Below are 19349 nucleotides of genomic sequence, written 5' to 3'. Positions count from 1 at the left end.
TCATATACATGTGCATTCCTAGCATCCATCCATCCACACACGAGAGAGAAAGAGGAAGACACAGACTGAATCGAGAAGGGAAAAGAGAGGGACACAGACAGAGAGAGACACGGAACCAAAGAGAGGAAAGGAGTCGACGGTCCAGACTTTTCATCAATCTGTCTCGAAGGTAGAAGCAATGACAGCGCCCATCCACCCCAGAAGGGGGAAAAGGACGGAAGGTTTGGAGAGGAAAAGACAAGAACGCAGGGAGCCATTAGAAGCTCAGCCACCTGCAGAAGCTGAGCTGGGACACTTGAACAGAATCTCAATGGAAACAGAGGACCAGAAAGTTGGCTACTCTTTTCTATAAGAGAGGGAGACCTTCGAGTCTTCCTTTCGGTCCTCCAACTTGGATGCGGGGTCTCAAAACACTCAGGAGGGGGAGTGACTTTTCCTGGGTACCACGGCGCATCCAGGCCTCGTTCTGCCCCATTCTGTGCTGTGTCAGCCCTGGATGGAGTCTTTCTTTCTGAAGTCTCAGCGCACAAGCTCCACGTGATATCGGCCCCAGGTGGAAAGGCATGGAGCTGCTCGTAGGCCGACAGACCTAGGAAGCAGATGGGAGAATGACCCCCACTCTGCAGATGGAGAGACTGGGGAAACCCTGAGGGGCATACGCTTGTCCAGGGCCACACCACTTATGAGAAGAAGGAGCCTGGTCTGAGAGCAGCGGGGTCCTCGGAGCTCAGGCCCTGGCTGCACCCAGGCCTCCCCAGGGCTGTGGGCTGGGCTGTGTGGCTGTCACTGTGCCTGCACATGGCCTAAGGGGGGTGGTCGAGCAGTCAGAAACCCAGAGATTCCCTTGGGAAGTTTTGGGGAAGGGACCTCAGCACGAACCCCAGGAAATGATGTCACCTGCCAGCAACAGAACCCAACAGAACCCGCAACCCGGGTATCCAGGCCTCCAGAGCGGAGAGGAGCCCCCAGCCAGATCACTTGCTGCCAGGATGTTCTGCTGTTTGCCCCTGCCCAGAGGCCGGGGCCTCAGGAGAGCTCACAGGCAGTGTGCGTGGGCACCCTGTCGACGTTGGCTCAGGGCACCCCCGAGAGGCCTCTGGCCCTTTGCCCGGAGAAACAGAAAGGTAACACGGGGAGCCCCAGGCCGGGCCAGCCCACCTCTCCCATGCCACCCGGAAACACCGGGTCCTTTGCCTGTGTGTGTGGATGCGGGTTTCTTGGGGTGTGTCTCCCTCAAGGAAGCCCAGGCGGATGTGGGTTCAGAAGCCTGCGGGCAAGTTGTGTCCACACCCCAGGGGAGAGCAGGCTGGCTGGGATGGGGAGAGTGCGGGCAGCGCCGGCCGCCCAGGCTGGCCTCACACCCTCAGGTGGGTCTCTTTCGTCCCGGGTGGGGATCTGAGCAGACACACGTCTCTGACCCTTCTGGGAAGAGAAGTTCGAGCAGGCAGAAGCAGCGGCTCCACTGGCCAGGCCCAGCTCGGAAAAGTCCCAGCATGGCTGGCTGACGGTCACTGTCGTTGCAGAGCTTCCCACGTGATGAGGCCGAGGACGGGGACACCCCGTCCACCTCCCGGAGGGAGGGGTCGGAGCACCACCCCCCCGCCCCTGAGGCCCAGTGCAGGCTCCAGGTGAGCGTGCCCACGGAGGCATCAGCCCCACCGGGGGCGAAGCGGAGGCGGGGAAGGCCTGCTGCCGAGACACCACACAGGATACACCCGGCGGCCCAGTCTGAGGCTGCCACGGAGCTCAGCACACCCGGCTCCGACCCAGAGTCCCGAGAACCCCAGCCTCTGAGGCAGCAGGAGGACCTGGAGCCCAGCACGCCAGAGCACAGAGGTGAGGACGCTGGGGCTGGTGCACGGGAGTGTGTGGGGAGGGGGTGCTGAGCTACACAGGGACGAGTCCCCGAAAGATGCTGCTGGGCCTGCAGCAAGCGCTGGCCTCACACCCCCACCCCCATCTTGCACACTTCAGTCCCAAAAGACATCCGACCCTGGGTATTCTTTGGGAATCTCTTGGAAGCTTTCTGTCCCGGGATACGCACATGCCAAGGCTGGCCTGTGGGCAAACTTTGCTTCTCCCCCAGCTCTAGCACTGGCCTCCAACTGGAACCAGGCTCCACTTCCCAGACCTGTCCCTACAGAGGTGGTGGCTCCAGGTGCAGGACCCAGGGATCCACCGAGGGCAGATGGAGAACCGAGACTTGCCCTCGCAGAGACACCAGGCCAGCTGGGTTCTGGCCAGCACACCGGGCAGATCGGATCTCCGTGCCTGCAGGACCCCCAGCCCCAGGCACTGATGTCCCACCCCCTCAGCCAGAACCTCCACCTCCACGTGCACCTGTACCTGCTCGGGCTTTGGCAGGAGAACCCGAGGCAGAGGAGGAGTCACCGCCTCGGCAGGGAGAGCCTGCCCTGGCTCCCGCGCAACACCCAGACGCCGACGATGACTCACCCACCCCTGCAGGAAGAACGAGCCCCCGCTCTGGACAGAGACCCAGAGCCCTTGCCGGAAACACCACGTCCAGGGGAGCGGTCGGCTCTGCCGCCTCCATCCCTGTCGGCTCACCGTGGACGCTGTCAACTCGGTCTGCCCCCAGGGGACATGGAGTTCCTTTCCCCTGAACTGCTTTGCATTTGGTTTGTTTCCACCTTTCTGGTGATGTTTTATTTTTTGTATGGTTTCCTGTATTTTTGTTGGTTAAGTTGGGAACTTGTTGGTTAAGTTAGTAAACTTTTTCATCATTGTTGCAATTTGGGAACACTGTTGTGTAACTCTGGTGATACTGTGTTACCATCACCACTTTGTGGTTTCAGACCCGTTTGATCTTTATGCCCCACCCCCCAACAAAGCCTGGATTCAAGGCAAGCACGCCCTGTTCATCCCTCCCCCCGATCCTGAACACAATTTCATCTTTTCTTTCTGCATTCCTTCCTATATTCTTGGTGTCCCCAATCAATGACTCTCAGTGAAATGACTGAAGGAGTTTCTTTCGGACTCTCCACCTACTGTAAGACTCCATTGGAGAGTTCTCATTTTTATGTCATTTGAACTAGCCTTTGATAGCTGACAGGACGGTGTACGTCCTTTCAAGATATCATGTGCCAAACGAAGCCCTTTTGGCAAATGCCAACATTATCTCCAGGCAGGCATTGCTGTTTGAAGGGTGACATCTCAGCCAGAAGGCAGAGGCTGAGCTCCTCTTGTTGCACCAGCTCCCAGAAGAAGCCAAGAAAGGGAGCTGGAACAACAAACCACCCCAACGCCCAGGAAAGCGTTCTTCACGACAGAAGGCTAGAAAATGACCCAACAACCTTGTGGCCCAGAACCCCTCTAGAAAAATCACTGTTCCATAAAAAAGAGAAACACGTGGGAAGTTCCAAGGAGAGGCAATGCCCATGGCCAGTGTACTTTAGAGACGGCCTGACCGCTCCGGGGAAGACACGCACCGACGGAACCCCTTGGGAAACAGCAGTGAGAGTCCTCACCGTCGTAAGGGTTTCCTCTGGGGACAACCTGCCCTGGGCACCACATGAGGGAGCAGACCGGCTTCTCTTCCTCTGCCCCCACACCATTCACTCATGAAGGCAGCCCAGGAGTTCTCATGCCCTGCCTGCCTGCCTGCCTGCCTGGCTCATCCGTGAGCTGTGACCACCTCCAGGGCAGGACTCCACCTTCTCCTCTCTGTGTACCGTGAATCTGCACACAGTGGGCTTTCAGAACCTTAGGAGACATGAGCCATTCCCACTCGAGCCAGAACCCTCCCCAGGAAGGAAAACGGCTGTGGAGTCATTTTGGCCCCAGCACTGGTTCCGAAAGCCTGGCGGCTCCTACAGCCTCTACGGTGTGAAGAGGGAGGTCCCTTTTGACAGAGCTTTCCGGCTGTCAGATCTAAGCTGTTGTTTCACTGTCAGCTGTGTCTCTTCCGTTGCAGCCAGGTGGGCCACGCTGCTCCAAAGGGGCTCACAAGCTGAGTGGCAAGGGAGGTATTGAGAGGACAGGGATGGCTACAACGTGCTGCAAACTGAGTGAGGGTCCCCACAATCCTCAGCAAAGGTCTGTGGTGTGCAAGTGGGGAGTAGAGGGCCCCCAAGTTCCAAAGGAAGGGAGGTACTCGGGAGCTGAAGCCCTTGGCTGCTGTGGTAGCAGCTGCAGATGGCAGCTCGTCCACAGTGCACTTCGAATGAGGTCATATGAGCGGGACTCTGGAAATGGCTCCGAAGTCAAGAGAAAGGGGTCAGGGTATGTGGGAATCCGGCGGGGGTGGGGGGTGGATGAAGGAAGGTGTCCTTCCTCTCTCCAGTGCAATTTGGTTTGGTGAGTCTCAAAGCTACCAGATGGCACTTCCCAAGTCAGGCCCCCGCAGGAATCAGGGTGGGCTGCGTGCCTCGGCGCCTGCTACAGGGACAAGCCACACCAGTGGCCTCCCTGAGCTCAAATGGCCGGATCTGGGGGTTCTGTCTGGGTGCACACCTCCTTGCTCTGGCCAGGTTCCCCCCTTCTCTGAGCACCAGCTTCATCCTCTCGAATGAGGACATCGATTGCTACCTTGGCACGTTACTCTCTTCATCCTGTGAAGACTCATTAGGCTTATCCTACAATTACTAGCTGGCCCGAAGAGATATCTCCTGAATCCAGATTAAGCTGGAGTCTCCCAGGTCATCTGGCATGTCTTCCCTGAAGTCTGCCAAAACCCACACCCTTGCATTTCCAGGGACTCCCCTTAGCCAGCTGGGCAGAAAACCCAGCATGGTTCAAACAAGCTGACAGACAAGCGGGAGAGGACTCACGGGCAGACGGCCTCCCTCAGGTCTCGGGTGGAGCTCTGGGACCACAGCAGCAGCGGGCCATCCCAGCCCCTGGGCTCAGCAGCGCCCTCATTCTCAGGCCGGCGGCTCTGCCCTGAGGGGAGCAGGAAGGTCACCAACTGCCGCAGGCGGACCTCAAGCCCCTCCCACTGCTGGAGCCTGACCTCCCCTGGCCCCACCCCTTCCCCTACCCCAGCAGGACGAGAGCTCGTCTTCCCCTGGCTTCCAACGTGAGGCCCGGCCCCGGGCCCCGATTGGGCACTGCCCCAGTCGGGAGCCAATCACAGTGGCCAGGGACGTGGAACACACCGATTGGCCAGGGCCAGGTCATGTGACCATACTCCCCAGGAAACTCAAATATTACCAAGATTCCCTAACAAACCAAATGAACAAAATTATCCAGTAAATGCAAACCGTACTTTTTAATGAGGCCAATGTCACAGAAAAAAAAAAAAATCCTTCACAATGAACTGCTCAAGGAAGCTACTAAATAAGCTTTCAGAAAAGTTAAGACGTTTTTTTTTTTTTTTAATAGGGTGACGGAGAGCTATACCTTTCCCATCTATGTGAATTTAGGTTTAAACTAGATTTCCCTCGGCTATTACATAAGACAAAAACCCCACATCACCCCCTTTCACTCCCCCCACCCCCAAAAAGTGTTTTAGTCTATTGAATTTTTGTGTCCTCAGTTGTGTCTGATTCACGGCAACTCACGAACTCTACACAGCCAGGCTCTTCCGTCCATGGAATTCAGGGCAATTTTTTTCTGTCACAGCAAATGCCCACCCTGGGTGATCCAAAGGCAAGGGCTCAGAGGCTCCTGAGAGACTAACTCCTTTCAGCTGAGCACAGAGCTGGCTCCTCACTGGGATGCCTGTGGCCTGGGGCTCCCAGAGGGGAGAGCAGCACTCGCCCCACCGTGTGGTCACTGCTGGAAGTGCAGGCTGCTCCTCACTCCCCCTTGACAGTGTCCCTGAGGGCAGAACAGTGTGAATCTACTCAAGGTGGAAACGCAAACTCCGATGCAACCAAACTTCCCACAAGGTCTCCAAAACCACTCAGGAACAGGGAATTGGAAACTGCAGGGCATGACATGAATGGAGATGGAGACTTGACACCTTACACCGAGTTCACTTCCAGTTATCCCTAGACAAAGTTTCCATGAAAACTTGTCACAAATCTAGAAGAACAATGAGCAGAAACCGGACACGTGCTTTGAGTCTTCACACACAAAACAGAAAGGCAGCCCACAAAACAACCCAGAGAATACAGTGGACTTTGCAAAATCAAAGATATCTACTGTGGGAAAGACCTCATTACAAAAGCAAAAGACAGGTCATACATCGCGAGACGAATGAGTGGAAACACAAAGCTTCTCAAGGATGTGTCTCCAAACAGACAAAGAACACCAACACGACAAGCCTGTGAAAACTAGGGAAAGGTCTGAAGGGACAGCAGACTGAGGAAGACACACACAGAGTATCCTGGATGATGTCCAGCACTGAGGGCCTGAAGAAACAACAGTCTAGTTGCACTCCCTCAGGCCTGTGTGACCCTGGATGAGGCCTCTGTTTCCCGGTGGCTCTGAGAGATGGACAGGGAGGAAGGGGAAGAGAAATCACTTGCATTTCTAATACTCACAGCAAAGTCTTCCAATGAGAAGGGAATTATCACCCCCACTGACAATGCCATTCACTGAAGTGATACCCACGAGTCCATCTAACCCAGAAGGGAAGGAAGGACCTGTTCTCACAAAACGGCGAGAGATGGAAGAAGGAAGATCAAGCCCACACCAACCACTGGAAAGAGAAGCTGTGCTCAGGGCTTGAAAGAATTCCTATTGGGAAAATGATGTCACAGCCCCACAAGGCAATCCACAGCTTCGATGCTATTCCTCCCAAAATGCCAATGCATTTTCGCACCGAACAAAGAATTGCAAAAGGGGTACGGAAACAGAAAAGAGCCTAAATTGTCAATACAATCCGACGAAAAAGCCCCGATACGGACATCCAAGGTTGTGTGAAAGGAAATTAGACGACCAAACTAGGATCCTCAGGAGAGTATCGGAGAAGGCGATGGCGACCCACTCCAGTACTCTTGCCTGGAAAACGCCCTGGACGGAGGAGCCTGGTAGGCTGCAGGCCATGGGGTCGCGCAGAGTCAGACACGACTGAAGTGACTTAGGCGCAGCGGCAGCAGCAGGACAGTATGCTATTGGGAATACAACAACACACACAGATCCAGATCGATGGAATAAAGTTGAGGGTCCAGAAACAAACCCCGGCATCCATGGTCAACTCATCTCTGACACAAAAGGGGAGAATATCCAAATGGGAACAAGAAAGCCTCTTCAATAAATGTCCATGGGAAAACCAGACAGCTACATCTGAAGAACGCTATTGGTTTTGATCTCACACCACCTCAATATCGGGGAAAAACCTCACCCTAAAGACTGATGTCATGAGACAGCTAGAAAGAAGCGTAGGTCAAAGGCTCCTTAACATCAGAGTCTCCTTGCCATTTGCTGGGCGGAGGTAGAAATGGGTCTCTTCAAGTAAGGGAAAGAGGAAAACGAAGTACGCCAATGGGTTTCCATCCAATGGAACCTCTTCACAACAGAGAAGCTAAGCATTCAGAAATGCAAAAGATAGGAAACGGAACATGAGAGACTCCTTGCAAGTGGTGTATCTGAGAAGGGGTTCATATGGAAAGAGACGAAGAATGCACAGCACTCAGATTCCAAGAAACACCACCACCACCCTTGACCCTTCCCCCATGACCAACTCCGACCTAAAGCCTTTCTCTCCCTCTAACCTATCCCTAAAACATAACCCTCATCTAATCATATACATGTGCATTCCTAGCATCCATCCATCCACACACGAGAGAGAAAGAGGAAGACACAGACTGAATCGAGAAGGGAAAAGAGAGGGACACATACAGAGAGAGACACGGAACCAAAGAGAGGAAAGGAGTCGACGGTCCAGACTTTTCATCAATCTGTCTCGAAGGTAGAAGCAATGACAGCGCCCATCCACCCCAGAAGGGGGAAAAGGACGGAAGGTTTGGAGAGGAAAAGACAAGAACGCAGGGAGCCATTAGAAGCTCAGCCACCTGCAGAAGCCGAGCTGGGACACTTGAACAGAATCTCAATGGAAACAGAGGACCAGAAAGTTGGCTACTCTTTTCTATAAGAGAGGGAGACCTTCGAGTCTTCCTTTCGGTCCTCCAACTTGGATGCGGGGTCTCAAAACACTCAGGAGGGGGAGTGACTTTTCCTGGGTACCACGGCGCATCCAGGCCTCGTTCTGCCCCATTCTGTGCTGTGTCAGCCCTGGATGGAGTCTTTCTTTCTGAAGTCTCAGCACACAAGCTCCACGTGATATCGGCCCCAGGTGGAAAGGCATGGAGCTGCTCGTAGGCCGACAGACCTAGGAAGCAGATGGGAGAATGACCCCCACTCTGCAGATGGAGAGACTGGGGAAACCCTGAGGGGCATACGCTTGTCCAGGGCCACACCACTTATGAGAAGAAGGAGCCTGGTCTGAGAGCAGCGGGGTCCTCGGAGCTCAGGCCCTGGCTGCACCCAGGCCTCCCCAGGGCTGTGGGCTGGGCTGTGTGGCTGTCACTGTGCCTGCACATGGCCTAAGGGGGGTGGTCGAGCAGTCAGAAACCCAGAGATTCCCTTGGGAAGTTTTGGGGAAGGGACCTCAGCACGAACCCCAGGAAATGATGTCACCTGCCAGCAACAGAACCCAACAGAACCCGCAACCCGGGTATCCAGGCCTCCAGAGCGGAGAGGAGCCCCCAGCCAGATCACTTGCTGCCAGGATGTTCTGCTGTTTGCCCCTGCCCAGAGGCCGGGGCCTCAGGAGAGCTCACAGGCAGTGTGCGTGGGCACCCTGTCGACGTTGGCTCAGGGCACCCCCGAGAGGCCTCTGGCCCTTTGCCCGGAGAAACAGAAAGGTAACACGGGGAGCCCCAGGCCGGGCCAGCCCACCTCTCCCATGCCACCCGGAAACACCGGGTCCTTTGCCTGTGTGTGTGGATGCGGGTTTCTTGGGGTGTGTCTCCCTCAAGGAAGCCCAGGCGGATGTGGGTTCAGAAGCCTGCGGGCAAGTTGTGTCCACACCCCAGGGGAGAGCAGGCTGGCTGGGATGGGGAGAGTGCGGGCAGCGCCGGCCGCCCAGGCTGGCCTCACACCCTCAGGTGGGTCTCTTTCGTCCCGGGTGGGGATCTGAGCAGACACACGTCTCTGACCCTTCTGGGAAGAGAAGTTCGAGCAGGCAGAAGCAGCGGCTCCACTGGCCAGGCCCAGCTCGGAAAAGTCCCAGCATGGCTGGCTGACGGTCACTGTCGTTGCAGAGCTTCCCACGTGATGAGGCCGAGGACGGGGACACCCCGTCCACCTCCCGGAGGGAGGGGTCGGAGCACCACCCCCCCGCCCCTGAGGCCCAGTGCAGGCTCCAGGTGAGCGTGCCCACGGAGGCATCAGCCCCACCGGGGGCGAAGCGGAGGCGGGGAAGGCCTGCTGCCGAGACACCACACAGGATACACCCGGCGGCCCAGTCTGAGGCTGCCACGGAGCTCAGCACACCCGGCTCCGACCCAGAGTCCCGAGAACCCCAGCCTCTGAGGCAGCAGGAGGACCTGGAGCCCAGCACGCCAGAGCACAGAGGTGAGGACGCTGGGGCTGGTGCACGGGAGTGTGTGGGGAGGGGGTGCTGAGCTACACAGGGACGAGTCCCCGAAAGATGCTGCTGGGCCTGCAGCAAGCGCTGGCCTCACACCCCCACCCCCATCTTGCACACTTCAGTCCCAAAAGACATCCGACCCTGGGTATTCTTTGGGAATCTCTTGGAAGCTTTCTGTCCCGGGATACGCACATGCCAAGGCTGGCCTGTGGGCAAACTTTGCTTCTCCCCCAGCTCTAGCACTGGCCTCCAACTGGAACCAGGCTCCACTTCCCAGACCTGTCCCTACAGAGGTGGTGGCTCCAGGTGCAGGACCCAGGGATCCACCGAGGGCAGATGGAGAACCGAGACTTGCCCTCGCAGAGACACCAGGCCAGCTGGGTTCTGGCCAGCACACCGGGCAGATCGGATCTCCGTGCCTGCAGGACCCCCAGCCCCAGGCACTGATGTCCCACCCCCTCAGCCAGAACCTCCACCTCCACGTGCACCTGTACCTGCTCGGGCTTTGGCAGGAGAACCCGAGGCAGAGGAGGAGTCACCGCCTCGGCAGGGAGAGCCTGCCCTGGCTCCCGCGCAACACCCAGACGCCGACGATGACTCACCCACCCCTGCAGGAAGAACGAGCCCCCGCTCTGGACAGAGACCCAGAGCCCTTGCCGGAAACACCACGTCCAGGGGAGCGGTCGGCTCTGCCGCCTCCATCCCTGTCGGCTCACCGTGGACGCTGTCAACTCGGTCTGCCCCCAGGGGACATGGAGTTCCTTTCCCCTGAACTGCTTTGCATTTGGTTTGTTTCCACCTTTCTGGTGATGTTTTATTTTTTGTATGGTTTCCTGTATTTTTGTTGGTTAAGTTGGGAACTTGTTGGTTAAGTTAGTAAACTTTTTCATCATTGTTGCAATTTGGGAACACTGTTGTGTAACTCTGGTGATACTGTGTTACCATCACCACTTTGTGGTTTCAGACCCGTTTGATCTTTATGCCCCACCCCCCAACAAAGCCTGGATTCAAGGCAAGCACGCCCTGTTCATCCCTCCCCCCGATCCTGAACACAATTTCATCTTTTCTTTCTGCATTCCTTCCTATATTCTTGGTGTCCCCAATCAATGACTCTCAGTGAAATGACTGAAGGAGTTTCTTTCGGACTCTCCACCTACTGTAAGACTCCATTGGAGAGTTCTCATTTTTATGTCATTTGAACTAGCCTTTGATAGCTGACAGGACGGTGTACGTCCTTTCAAGATATCATGTGCCAAACGAAGCCCTTTTGGCAAATGCCAACATTATCTCCAGGCAGGCATTGCTGTTTGAAGGGTGACATCTCAGCCAGAAGGCAGAGGCTGAGCTCCTCTTGTTGCACCAGCTCCCAGAAGAAGCCAAGAAAGGGAGCTGGAACAACAAACCACCCCAACGCCCAGGAAAGCGTTCTTCACGACAGAAGGCTAGAAAATGACCCAACAACCTTGTGGCCCAGAACCCCTCTAGAAAAATCACTGTTCCATAAAAAAGAGAAACACGTGGGAAGTTCCAAGGAGAGGCAATGCCCATGGCCAGTGTACTTTAGAGACGGCCTGACCGCTCCGGGGAAGACACGCACCGACGGAACCCCTTGGGAAACAGCAGTGAGAGTCCTCACCGTCGTAAGGGTTTCCTCTGGGGACAACCTGCCCTGGGCACCACATGAGGGAGCAGACCGGCTTCTCTTCCTCTGCCCCCACACCATTCACTCATGAAGGCAGCCCAGGAGTTCTCATGCCCTGCCTGCCTGCCTGCCTGCCTGGCTCATCCGTGAGCTGTGACCACCTCCAGGGCAGGACTCCACCTTCTCCTCTCTGTGTACCGTGAATCTGCACACAGTGGGCTTTCAGAACCTTAGGAGACATGAGCCATTCCCACTCGAGCCAGAACCCTCCCCAGGAAGGAAAACGGCTGTGGAGTCATTTTGGCCCCAGCACTGGTTCCGAAAGCCTGGCGGCTCCTACAGCCTCTACGGTGTGAAGAGGGAGGTCCCTTTTGACAGAGCTTTCCGGCTGTCAGATCTAAGCTGTTGTTTCACTGTCAGCTGTGTCTCTTCCGTTGCAGCCAGGTGGGCCACGCTGCTCCAAAGGGGCTCACAAGCTGAGTGGCAAGGGAGGTATTGAGAGGACAGGGATGGCTACAACGTGCTGCAAACTGAGTGAGGGTCCCCACAATCCTCAGCAAAGGTCTGTGGTGTGCAAGTGGGGAGTAGAGGGCCCCCAAGTTCCAAAGGAAGGGAGGTACTCGGGAGCTGAAGCCCTTGGCTGCTGTGGTAGCAGCTGCAGATGGCAGCTCGTCCACAGTGCACTTCGAATGAGGTCATATGAGCGGGACTCTGGAAATGGCTCCGAAGTCAAGAGAAAGGGGTCAGGGTATGTGGGAATCCGGCGGGGGTGGGGGGTGGATGAAGGAAGGTGTCCTTCCTCTCTCCAGTGCAATTTGGTTTGGTGAGTCTCAAAGCTACCAGATGGCACTTCCCAAGTCAGGCCCCCGCAGGAATCAGGGTGGGCTGCGTGCCTCGGCGCCTGCTACAGGGACAAGCCACACCAGTGGCCTCCCTGAGCTCAAATGGCCGGATCTGGGGGTTCTGTCTGGGTGCACACCTCCTTGCTCTGGCCAGGTTCCCCCCTTCTCTGAGCACCAGCTTCATCCTCTCGAATGAGGACATCGATTGCTACCTTGGCACGTTACTCTCTTCATCCTGTGAAGACTCATTAGGCTTATCCTACAATTACTAGCTGGCCCGAAGAGATATCTCCTGAATCCAGATTAAGCTGGAGTCTCCCAGGTCATCTGGCATGTCTTCCCTGAAGTCTGCCAAAACCCACACCCTTGCATTTCCAGGGACTCCCCTTAGCCAGCTGGGCAGAAAACCCAGCATGGTTCAAACAAGCTGACAGACAAGCGGGAGAGGACTCACGGGCAGACGGCCTCCCTCAGGTCTCGGGTGGAGCTCTGGGACCACAGCAGCAGCGGGCCATCCCAGCCCCTGGGCTCAGCAGCGCCCTCATTCTCAGGCCGGCGGCTCTGCCCTGAGGGGAGCAGGAAGGTCACCAACTGCCGCAGGCGGACCTCAAGCCCCTCCCACTGCTGGAGCCTGACCTCCCCTGGCCCCACCCCTTCCCCTACCCCAGCAGGACGAGAGCTCGTCTTCCCCTGGCTTCCAACGTGAGGCCCGGCCCCGGGCCCCGATTGGGCACTGCCCCAGTCGGGAGCCAATCACAGTGGCCAGGGAGGTGGAACACACCGATTGGCCAGGGCCAGGTCATGTGACCATACTCCCCAGGAAACTCAAATATTACCAAGATTCCCTAACAAACCAAATGAACAAAATTATCCAGTAAATGCAAACCGTACTTTTTAATGAGGCCAATGTCACAGAAAAAAAAAAAATCCTTCACAATGAACTGCTCAAGGAAGCTACTAAATAAGCTTTCAGAAAAGTTAAGACGTTTTTTTTTTTTTTTAATAGGGTGACGGAGAGCTATACCTTTCCCATCTATGTGAATTTAGGTTTAAACTAGATTTCCCTCGGCTATTACATAAGACAAAAACCCCACATCACCCCCTTTCACTCCCCCCACCCCCAAAAAGTGTTTTAGTCTATTGAATTTTTGTGTCCTCAGTTGTGTCTGATTCACGGCAACTCACGAACTCTACACAGCCAGGCTCTTCCGTCCATGGAATTCAGGGCAATTTTTTTCTGTCACAGCAAATGCCCACCCTGGGTGATCCAAAGGCAAGGGCTCAGAGGCTCCTGAGAGACTAACTCCTTTCAGCTGAGCACAGAGCTGGCTCCTCACTGGGATGCCTGTGGCCTGGGGCTCCCAGAGGGGAGAGCAGCACTCGCCCCACCGTGTGGTCACTGCTGGAAGTGCAGGCTGCTCCTCACTCCCCCTTGACAGTGTCCCTGAGGGCAGAACAGTGTGAATCTACTCAAGGTGGAAACGCAAACTCCGATGCAACCAAACTTCCCACAAGGTCTCCAAAACCACTCAGGAACAGGGAATTGGAAACTGCAGGGCATGACATGAATGGAGATGGAGACTTGACACCTTACACCGAGTTCACTTCCAGTTATCCCTAGACAAAGTTTCCATGAAAACTTGTCACAAATCTAGAAGAACAATGAGCAGAAACCGGACACGTGCTTTGAGTCTTCACACACAAAACAGAAAGGCAGCCCACAAAACAACCCAGAGAATACAGTGGACTTTGCAAAATCAAAGATATCTACTGTGGGAAAGACCTCATTACAAAAGCAAAAGACAGGTCATACATCGCGAGACGAATGAGTGGAAACACAAAGCTTCTCAAGGATGTGTCTCCAAACAGACAAAGAACACCAACACGACAAGCCTGTGAAAACTAGGGAAAGGTCTGAAGGGACAGCAGACTGAGGAAGACACACACAGAGTATCCTGGATGATGTCCAGCACTGAGGGCCTGAAGAAACAACAGTCTAGTTGCACTCCCTCAGGCCTGTGTGACCCTGGATGAGGCCTCTGTTTCCCGGTGGCTCTGAGAGATGGACAGGGAGGAAGGGGAAGAGAAATCACTTGCATTTCTAATACTCACAGCAAAGTCTTCCAATGAGAAGGGAATTATCACCCCCACTGACAATGCCATTCACTGAAGTGATACCCACGAGTCCATCTAACCCAGAAGGGAAGGAAGGACCTGTTCTCACAAAACGGCGAGAGATGGAAGAAGGAAGATCAAGCCCACACCAACCACTGGAAAGAGAAGCTGTGCTCAGGGCTTGAAAGAATTCCTATTGGGAAAATGATGTCACAGCCCCACAAGGCAATCCACAGCTTCGATGCTATTCCTCCCAAAATGCCAATGCATTTTCGCACCGAACAAAGAATTGCAAAAGGGGTACGGAAACAGAAAAGAGCCTAAATTGTCAATACAATCCGACGAAAAAGCCCCGATACGGACATCCAAGGTTGTGTGAAAGGAAATTAGACGACCAAACTAGGATCCTCAGGAGAGTATCGGAGAAGGCGATGGCGACCCACTCCAGTACTCTTGCCTGGAAAACGCCCTGGACGGAGGAGCCTGGTAGGCTGCAGGCCATGGGGTCGCGCAGAGTCAGACACGACTGAAGTGACTTAGGCGCAGCGGCAGCAGCAGGACAGTATGCTATTGGGAATACAACAACACACACAGATCCAGATCGATGGAATAAAGTTGAGGGTCCAGAAACAAACCCCGGCATCCATGGTCAACTCATCTCTGACACAAAAGGGGAGAATATCCAAATGGGAACAAGAAAGCCTCTTCAATAAATGTCCATGGGAAAACCAGACAGCTACATCTGAAGAACGCTATTGGTTTTGATCTCACACCACCTCAATATCGGGGAAAAACCTCACCCTAAAGACTGATGTCATGAGACAGCTAGAAAGAAGCGTAGGTCAAAGGCTCCTTAACATCAGAGTCTCCTTGCCATTTGCTGGGCGGAGGTAGAAATGGGTCTCTTCAAGTAAGGGAAAGAGGAAAACGAAGTACGCCAATGGGTTTCCATCCAATGGAACCTCTTCACAACAGAGAAGCTAAGCATTCAGAAATGCAAAAGATAGGAAACGGAACATGAGAGACTCCTTGCAAGTGGTGTATCTGAGAAGGGGTTCATATGGAAAGAGACGAAGAATGCACAGCACTCAGATTCCAAGAAACACCACCACCACCCTTGACCCTTCCCCCATGACCAACTCCGACCTAAAGCCTTTCTCTCCCTCTAACCTATCCCTAAAACATAACCCTCATCTAATCATATACATGTGCATTCCTAGCATCCATCCATCCACACACGAGAGAGAAAGAGGAAGACACAGACTGAATCGAGAAGGGAAAAGAGAGGGACACATACAGAGAGAGACACGGAACCAAAGAGAGGAAAGGAGTCGACGGTCCAGACTTTTCATCAATCTGTCTCGAAGGTAGAAGCAATGACAGCGCCCATCCACCCCAGAAGGGGGAAAAGGACGGAAGGTTTGGAGAGGAAAAGACAAGAACGCAGGGAGCCATTAGAAGCTCAGCCACCCGCAGAAGCCGAGCTGGGACACTTGAACAGAATCTCAATGGAAACAGAGGACCAGAAAGTTGGCTACTCTTTTCTATAAGAGAGGGAGACCTTCGAGTCTTCCTTTCGGTCCTCCAACTTGGATGCGGGGTCTCAAAACACTCAGGAGGGGGAGTGCCTTTTCCTGGGTACCACGGCGCATCCAGGCCTCGTTCTGCCCCATTCTGTGCTGTGTCAGCCCTGGATGGAGTCTTTCTTTCTGAAGTCTCAGCGCACAAGCTCCACGTGATATCGGCCCCAGGTGGAAAGGCATGGAGCTGCTCGTAGGCCGACAGACCTAGGAAGCAGATGGGAGAATGACCCCCACTCTGCAGATGGAGAGACTGGGGAAACCCTGAGGGGCATACGCTTGTCCAGGGCCACACCACTTATGAGAAGAAGGAGCCTGGTCTGAGAGCAGCGGGGTCCTCGGAGCTCAGGCCCTGGCTGCACCCAGGCCTCCCCAGGGCTGTGGGCTGGGCTGTGTGGCTGTCACTGTGCCTGCACATGGCCTAAGGGGGGTGGTCGAGCAGTCAGAAACCCAGAGATTCCCTTGGGAAATTTTGGGGAAGGGACCTCAGCACGAACCCCAGGAAATGATGTCACCTGCCAGCAACAGAACCCAACAGAACCCGCAACCCGGGTATCCAGGCCTCCAGAGCGGAGAGGAGCCCCCAGCCAGATCACTTGCTGCCAGGATGTTCTGCTGTTTGCCCCTGCCCAGAGGCCGGGGCCTCAGGAGAGCTCACAGGCAGTGTGCGTGGGCACCCTGTCGACGTTGGCTCAGGGCACCCCCGAGAGGCCTCTGGCCCTTTGCCCGGAGAAACAGAAAGGTAACACGGGGAGCCCCAGGCCGGGCCAGCCCACCTCTCCCATGCCACCCGGAAACACCGGGTCCTTTGCCTGTGTGTGTGGATGCGGGTTTCTTGGGGTGTGTCTCCCTCAAGGAAGCCCAGGCGGATGTGGGTTCAGAAGCCTGCGGGCAAGTTGTGTCCACACCCCAGGGGAGAGCAGGCTGGGTGGGATGGGGAGAGTGCGGGCAGCGCCGGCCGCCCAGGCTGGCCTCACACCCTCAGGTGGGTCTCTTTCGTCCCGGGTGGGGATCTGAGCAGACACACGTCTCTGACCCTTCTGGGAAGAGAAGTTCGAGCAGGCAGAAGCAGCGGCTCCACTGGCCAGGCCCAGCTCGGAAAAGTCCCAGCATGGCTGGCTGACGGTCACTGTCGTTGCAGAGCTTCCCACGTGATGAGGCCGAGGACGGGGACACCCCGTCCACCTCCTGGAGGGAGGGGTCGGAGCACCACCCCCCCGCCCCTGAGGCCCAGTGCAGGCTCCAGGTGAGCGTGCCCACGGAGGCATCAGCCCCACCGGGGGCGAAGCGGAGGCGGGGAAGGCCTGCTGCCGAGACACCACACAGGATACACCCGGCGGCCCAGTCTGAGGCTGCCACGGAGCTCAGCACACCCGGCTCCGACCCAGAGTCCCGAGAACCCCAGCCTCTGAGGCAGCAGGAGGACCTGGAGCCCAGCACGCCAGAGCACAGAGGTGAGGACGCTGGGGCTGGTGCACGGGAGTGTGTGGGGAGGGGGTGCTGAGCTACACAGGGACGAGTCCCCGAAAGATGCTGCTGGGCCTGCAGCAAGCGCTGGCCTCACACCCCCACCCCCATCTTGCACACTTCAGTCCCAAAAGACATCCGACCCTGGGTATTCTTTGGGAATCTCTTGGAAGCTTTCTGTCCCGGGATACGCACATGCCAAGGCTGGCCTGTGGGCAAACTTTGCTTCTCCCCCAGCTCTAGCACTGGCCTCCAACTGGAACCAGGCTCCACTTCCCAGACCTGTCCCTACAGAGGTGGTGGCTCCAGGTGCAGGACCCAGGGATCCACCGAGGGCAGATGGAGAACCGAGACTTGCCCTCGCAGAGACACCAGGCCAGCTGGGTTCTGGCCAGCACACCGGGCAGATCGGATCTCCGTGCCTGCAGGACCCCCAGCCCCAGGCACTGATGTCCCACCCCCTCAGCCAGAACCTCCACCTCCACGTGCACCTGTACCTGCTCGGGCTTTGGCAGGAGAACCCGAGGCAGAGGAGGAGTCACCGCCTCGGCAGGGAGAGCCTGCCCTGGCTCCCGCGCAACACCCAGACGCCGACGATGACTCACCCACCCCTGCAGGAAGAACGAGCCCCCGCTCTGGACAGAGACCCAGAGCCCTTGCCGGAAACACCACGTCCAGGGGAGCGGTCGGCTCTGCCGCCTCCATCCCTGTCGGCTCACCGTGGACGCTGTCAACTCGGTCTGCCCCCAGGGGACATGGAGTTCCTTTCCCCTGAACTGCTTTGCATTTGGTTTGTTTCCACCTTTCTGGTGATGTTTTATTTTTTGTATGGTTTCCTGTATTTTTGTTGGTTAAGTTGGGAACTTGTTGGTTAAGTTAGTAAACTTTTTCATCATTGTTGCAATTTGGGAACACTGTTGTGTAACTCTGGTGATACTGTGTTACCATCACCACTTTGTGGTTTCAGACCCGTTTGATCTTTATGCCCCACCCCCCAACAAAGCCTGGATTCAAGGCAAGCACGCCCTGTTCATCCCTCCCCCCGATCCTGAACACAATTTCATCTTTTCTTTCTGCATTCCTTCCTATATTCTTGGTGTCCCCAATCAATGACTCTCAGTGAAATGACTGAAGGAGTTTCTTTCGGACTCTCCACCTACTGTAAGACTCCATTGGAGAGTTCTCATTTTTATGTCATTTGAACTAGCCTTTGATAGCTGACAGGACGGTGTACGTCCTTTCAAGATATCATGTGCCAAACGAAGCCCTTTTGGCAAATGCCAACATTATCTCCAGGCAGGCATTGCTGTTTGAAGGGTGACATCTCAGCCAGAAGGCAGAGGCTGAGCTCCTCTTGTTGCACCAGCTCCCAGAAGAAGCCAAGAAAGGGAGCTGGAACAACAAACCACCCCAACGCCCAGGAAAGCGTTCTTCACGACAGAAGGCTAGAAAATGACCCAACAACCTTGTGGCCCAGAACCCCTCTAGAAAAATCACTGTTCCATAAAAAAGAGAAACACGTGGGAAGTTCCAAGGAGAGGCAATGCCCATGGCCAGTGTACTTTAGAGACGGCCTGACCGCTCCGGGGAAGACACGCACCGACGGAACCCCTTGGGAAACAGCAGTGAGAGTCCTCACCGTCGTAAGGGTTTCCTCTGGGGACAACCTGCCCTGGGCACCACATGAGGGAGCAGACCGGCTTCTCTTCCTCTGCCCCCACACCATTCACTCATGAAGGCAGCCCAGGAGTTCTCATGCCCTGCCTGCCTGCCTGCCTGCCTGGCTCATCCGTGAGCTGTGACCACCTCCAGGGCAGGACTCCACCTTCTCCTCTCTGTGTACCGTGAATCTGCACACAGTGGGCTTTCAGAACCTTAGGAGACATGAGCCATTCCCACTCGAGCCAGAACCCTCCCCAGGAAGGAAAACGGCTGTGGAGTCATTTTGGCCCCAGCACTGGTTCCGAAAGCCTGGCGGCTCCTACAGCCTCTACGGTGTGAAGAGGGAGGTCCCTTTTGACAGAGCTTTCCGGCTGTCAGATCTAAGCTGTTGTTTCACTGTCAGCTGTGTCTCTTCCGTTGCAGCCAGGTGGGCCACGCTGCTCCAAAGGGGCTCACAAGCTGAGTGGCAAGGGAGGTATTGAGAGGACAGGGATGGCTACAACGTGCTGCAAACTGAGTGAGGGTCCCCACAATCCTCA

At 55.6% G+C, this 19349-nt stretch overlaps 1 long non-coding RNA gene across 1 annotated transcript in view; it reads right to left on the bottom strand.

Annotated features, from left to right (window-relative positions):
* Positions 1-19349, bottom strand: part of LOC145530002 (uncharacterized) — a 1493464-nt gene that overhangs the window by 418065 nt on the left and 1056050 nt on the right. The window contains exons 127-128 of the long non-coding RNA XR_014071397.1: positions 12441-12552; positions 4791-4902 (exon numbers count right to left, since the gene is read on the bottom strand). This is a non-coding gene — a long non-coding RNA (uncharacterized LOC145530002). The remainder of the gene's footprint in view (positions 1-4790; positions 4903-12440; positions 12553-19349) is intronic.

The sequence above is a fragment of the Giraffa tippelskirchi genome, chromosome 12 (genome assembly GCF_054371585.1).
Source record: "Giraffa tippelskirchi isolate mGirTip1 chromosome 12, T2T-mGirTip1v1.2.pri, whole genome shotgun sequence".
NCBI lineage: Eukaryota > Metazoa > Chordata > Mammalia > Artiodactyla > Giraffidae > Giraffa > Giraffa tippelskirchi.
This window is presented reverse-complemented; position numbering and strand designations above follow the sequence as displayed.